Source organism: Mustela lutreola, chromosome 9 (genome assembly GCF_030435805.1).
Source record: "Mustela lutreola isolate mMusLut2 chromosome 9, mMusLut2.pri, whole genome shotgun sequence".
In the NCBI taxonomy this organism is placed as follows: domain Eukaryota; kingdom Metazoa; phylum Chordata; class Mammalia; order Carnivora; family Mustelidae; genus Mustela; species Mustela lutreola.
Window position 1 is genome coordinate 35,731,935 of NC_081298.1, and position 5,899 is coordinate 35,737,833.

Sequence of the window (5,899 nt, forward strand, 5' to 3'; positions counted from 1 at the left end):
ATGTATGTGATAAAGACTGATAACCAAAATATGCAAAGAATTCATGCACCTTAATAGTAAAAAAAAAAAAAAAAAATCCATTTAAAAATGGGCAGAAGCTCTGGATACTGTACATTTCTAGCAAACTCCTAGATGTTGGGATGCCTGGGTGGCTCAATCAGTTAAGCATCTGCCTTCAGCTCAGGTCATGATCCCGGGGTTCTGGGCTCGAGTCCCTAGTCAGGCTCCCTGCTCGGTTGGGAGCCTGCTTCTCCCTCTGCCTCTGTTGCTGGTCCCTCTGCTTGCGCTCTCTTGCTCTGTCTCTCTTTGACAAATAAATAAATAAAATCTTTCAAAAGATTAAAAACAACAACAAAAAAGCCTCCCAGATGTTGTCCGTGCTGCTGATCCTGGACTACACTTTGAGTAGCAAGGGTCTAAAACAAAACCTAGATTACACTGCTTGACACATACTCGGCAGTTAATAAATAAGTGTTATTTTTATTAGCTTATTTACCTGTGCATAAAATAAGGCCATTATTAGAAGAAAACTTCTATAAGTTACGAATAGACTCTATATATTCTTGGCTTTATGAATGTCTATGAATGTGACTTCAAAATAATGAGAGAGAGAGCTTTGCGCAGTGGCAGTATCGTAGCCAATGAGGTTTATCCGAGGCGCGATTATTGCTAATTGAAAACTTTTCCCAAAATAATGAGAGAGAGAAACCACACATGAAAATCTTCCCGGTAACTTTGTTGTCTGAAGGTATGGTCAGTATTAGATTTTACTAGAATTGAGAACATTTTCTCTGCAAACTCTCCAATGACTAATGAATTAAGTTTTAATACTGAACCTTGTGCCTAAATTGTAAGTCTCTTAAACTGTTCTCTGCAAGTTCAGAAGTAGTCAAATCAGAGCACCAAGCTCTGCTGAAGAAGACTCCTCAGGAAAGGATAGAAAAGGCCATGGTGTGCCATGAAGTTCATAAAACAGTGAGCCAGGCTTTTTTTTTTTTTTTTTTAAACCTGGAACTTACTTTAAAACCTGAAATTATTTTAGAAGGTAAGGACAGAAGAAGATGTAGTATATATATATACAATAGAATACTATGCAGCCATCAAAAGAAATGAAATCTTGCCATTTGCAATGACGTGGACGGAACTAGAGGGTATTATGCTCAGTGAAATAAGCCAATCAGAGAAAGACAATAATCATATGATCTCCCTGATTTGAGAAAGTTGAGAGGCAACATGGGGGGGGGGGGGTTGGGGTAGGAAAAGAATAAATGAAACAAGATGAGATGAGGAGGGAGACAAACCATAAGAGACTCTTAATCTCACAAAACAAATTGAGGGTTGCTGGGGGAATAGGTGTAGGAAGAGGGAGGTGGGGTTATGGACATTGGGGAAGGTATGTGCTATGGTAAGTGCTGTGAAGTGTGTAAACCTGGTGATTCAAAGACCTGTACCCCTGGGACTAAGAATACATTATATGTTAATTTTAAAAAACCAAAAAATTAAAAAAAAAACAAAGGTAAGGACAGATTTGTAGATTAACTGTGAGGATCCTTATGGTTATAAAACCAAGGGACAACTTCAAATACCTAAACTGAAAGATATTACTGAGCTTAGATTCTGTTTTTTTTTAAAGATTTATTTATTTGAGAGAGACCACCCATGCATGCTTGAGCAGAGGGAGGAACAGAGGAAGTGGGGAGGGAAAGAAGCAGACTCCTCGCTTCTTTAAGCACAGAGGGAGGTCAACTTCACAACCCTGAGATCATGACACCAGCTGAAATAAAAAGTCTGGTGGCCAACCAACTGACCCAACCAGGCACCCAGATATCTGATTTTGAAAGCCCCATGCAACTCTCATGTACTGCTGCCAGGAATAAAAATTACTGCAATCACTTTGGAAAACTTACTGGCGGCGTGGACTAAAGGTGAACATGTATATGTATATGACTCAACAGTGGAATCCCATTTCTAGGTATTCAACAGGAAAGCATGTCTATGTTCACCCAGGACACTTAACAAGAAGGCTTTAAGCAGCCACAAACCAAAGGACCATTATGGTAGAATGTCGAAGGGACATTTTGTACAAAAGAGCCCTACACAGCAGTGCAAACCATGGAAATACAGCTATCACACAACACGGTAATCTCAAAATACAAGATTGTGAATAAGAAACAAACGAAAAGGGCACCTGGGTGGCCCAGTCAGTTTAGTGTCTGCCTTCGGCTCAGGTCATGGTCCCAGGTTCCTGGGATAGAATCCCACATCGGGCTCCCTGCTCAGTGCAGAGCCTGCTTCTCCCTCTCCCTGACACTCGCCTTGCTCGTGCTCTCTCTCTTTCAGTCAAAAATTTAAATAAAATCTTAAAAAAAAAAAGAAACATAATCAGAAAATTTAAATTAACAAAAAAATACTAGTCTGTGGTCTTAGACATTTGGTGGTCTTCCTTGGGCTGGGGACCATTGGAAAAGCCTTTGTAGTGCTGGTCATGTTCTATTTCTTAGTCAGGACCCCAACTACACAGTGTGTAGTTTACACAGTGCGTAAACTCTGTGATAAGTTCACTTATCTATCTGTTCACTTATGATTTGTGTACTCTTCTGTCTATACACTATGCACTGACAAAATTTACATTACTAAAAAACCTGAGATTATCTTAAAAGTGACTTTCTACTTCTGAAGTGCTTGGTTATTCTATTCAGTGAAGTGTTTGAGAGGAAAAAATTATTTGCTTCTGAATTTTTAACCTATCTTTGATCTGACACATCTCAGTTTAGATCCCTTCTTTAAAAGATGTTGCCAAAAGGAAATTTTCAGGAATATGCTGAGAAAGAAAAGCAGCATATGGTTTCTGAAAGGAGGGCTACAGCCTCCTACTTTCCATCTTTTTTGCACTAACCTGTGAGGCTCCTTGAGCAAAAGCCAATCCGATAGTCAAAGGAGACCTTAGGATCCCTTCCTTGTCCTTGCCAAGAGAAAACAGTCAAGGAACAGAGAAGACCTGAGCATTTTGGAGGCAAAATCAAAAGATTTGAAGAGAAGCCATGAGATTTCTAAAAAGCTACAAGAACAATGGATCTGTCTGAGGGTGGGCCAAGACATCCTGAACCACCCACCACTAACTGCGTTGATGTAGATGAATTTTAAAATGGATAACTAAAAGGGAGCCAGCTGCGAACTGCTTGGGGGATGAATCATCATTGAAAATAATTAGCCCACATACAAGATGCCATTTCTAGGCGCTCCCAAGGCTTGTTATTATTTCCCTTGTTCTATCTCTCCCCAAAACCCATCACCCAGTCCACCTCAGTACCTTTTATTCCAATGTCTCCTGGTTGGAACTCTGAGCCTGGCCACAGACAATTTTCATTCCAAATCTGGGTTGTTTGGAGGAAGAAATCTGTTAAAAGAGATTTTCCAGTGGACACCGCTGTCATTGTTCATTTCCCCTTCAGCGTTTCCCAACTGAAGTTCACTCCTTTTTATTCTTTTGCAGCAACTTGCACTCTGTGATCTCTTATCCACAATGCCCAAATAGAAAAAGCTCTGAAAATTAAAATTTCTCTTAAATGTAATGACAAAACCAGAACTCACGTGAGACTGTTTATGATGTGTATTCATCTCACTTACTGTGAATTTTTGTGTTTCAGTTGCAGAGATGTAAATGTGTTTGTTACAGGATGCTGCTTTAGAACTTCCTGAAGATATGATATGATTTGCCATACATGCGCTGTGTTACCTTTCTATACTCAACAAACTTCAGATTCCAAAGCATACCTGGGATTGCAGAGTTGTAATCAAGAGTTCCTCTTCAAGAGTAGAGATGAACCATTCAGCTGCTGGAGGGATTTGGGTAAATTTAAATAACAGTCTTAGACCAGAAGAGTTAAAAAAATGGGTATTTTCTCCCATAAGACTAGGTGGAGAGATATGAGAACCAATATCTAACCTGGAGTTCCAACTTAAAAGTCAATCCCAAACTGTCTATAGGACTCTCACTCTCACATTTTTTTCCTACTGATAAAATAAGGGGGTTCATTGGGAATGTACCCTCAACACATTTCGGGGAGTCACCAGCTTAGGAATAAGAGAAAATGAAACATGAGTATTAGGGTAAAGTGTTGATATACCAGCTTCTATGTGTCTGAAGTTTGTGATAAGAACTCAATTCCTAAAATGCATTTAGTATAGAGTTCACAGTTGATAGGGTTTATAGAGTGATGGTTTTGCTTAGAAGGCTCCTCAATGTGACATAGATTATGAGACTTCCCCAACTAAGAAGACTTTTGTGTTTCATTTGCTTGAATTTCCACAACCATGAGTATTGAGTATGACTGCATAGGCCAAGTCATGTAGAAGAGGCATGGTAATTAAGCCAGACTTTAGAACATTGTTTCTCTCTTTAGATTTTGGTGATTTTAGTCATCCGCTGGACAGCCTTTAGAAAAAGATTAAGGCCTGCATTGTAAGCTGAGAGATCCAGATTTAAAGTGTCTGGAGGGATCCTTGGATATCAGAATTTTTAAAGCCACTGGGTAATTTGAATATGCAGCCAGGGCTGGGAATCAGTCTTTAGCAGAAGCCTCTAAACAAATTTGAAGATTTTATATATCATCTCCCCAAATATTTTGGGGGTAAGCCTTTATAATGATTTTGATGTATCATAGGAGATGTTGTATCAACTAGTTATTGTTGGGAAACAAAGCCAGGGGTAAGGGCTAGACAGGAGATAAGAGGTTTTGGGGAGGTGGTTATGCTAATTAAGGAGTGAAAAGGAACACTGTGGATGGAAAGGAATGCAATTGACATCTGTTCACCATTGGTTGAAATAATCCCCATACTTCACCATGAGAGAATCCTGAATCAGGTCCAGTTGTCATTCTGAGGCACAGGGACCACTCCGAGTCCCTGGTTCTTCATCATTGTTAGCCGATTAGACAGTGATAGTGAAATGCAACATTCAGTTTTGGTAACTTCTAGGATACTTCTAGGAGGTAAGGCTTTAATGCACACATAAATCACTTAGGCATCTTGCTAAGATGCGTATTTGGCAGGGTGTGAGTAGCTCAGTTGGTTAAGCGTTTGCCTTTGGCTCAGGTCATGATTTCAGGGTCCTGGGGTGAGCCCCTGCCCTAGAAATGCATTCTAAGTTGGTGATACTTAGCTTCAGTCCAATATTTATTTTAACACTAGGACATTTGGCCATGAGCTAAAATAGAGTATTTGGTACACTTCCAACAAGAATCTTAAGAGCCAGATCAAGGAATCTCCCAAATCCTGGGTCAGGCATTGTCCAGGGGGCCTCAACTCTTCGTGAACTGGGGCATCTCACATCTCCCTGCCCAGCCCTCTCACTGAGAACCTTGAGAAAAGTCAAAACCAATCCATTGATAGCCCTTTTTCCAAGAATTAGGTGAAGTTAGGGCTGCCAGATTAAATATAGTGTGCCCAGTCAAATTTGAGTTTCAGATAACTAATAAGTTACTCTTCAGTGTAAGGATGTGTCATATAATAGGTGAGACATTCCTGTATTGCGATCTGCTGTATCTGGCAGTATGAGGTGAGGTCCCAGCTGCAAGAAACTTGTCATAAGACAGTGTCTCTGAAACTCACAATCCTTACCTTTTAACATCAAATGGGAGGCATCTAGAGGTAAATGAGAATTTCCTTAAATTCATAAGATATGGCAAAAAAGCACTTTGGGAAGGAATCCCCCCCCCCTTTTTTTTTTTTAAGTGGAAGTGTTACCTAGCCATTAAAACATTACTTTAAAACTGAGGAAGCCTTAGTGCCAATCCCTTGGTCATGAACTTTGTGTGAGATTTTGAGTTAATCATTTATCTTATTTCATAGCTTGAAGACACCAATGCTTATAAATTTGTCAATTAAAAAATGTCACCAG

The 5,899-nt window shown here is 39.8% G+C and overlaps 1 pseudogene; it reads left to right on the forward strand.

Annotated features, from left to right (window-relative positions):
• The first annotated feature begins 612 nt into the window (after positions 1–612).
• On the forward strand, positions 613–695 carry LOC131808771 (U4 spliceosomal RNA; annotated as a pseudogene).
• The last annotated feature ends 5,204 nt before the right edge of the window (positions 696–5,899 follow it).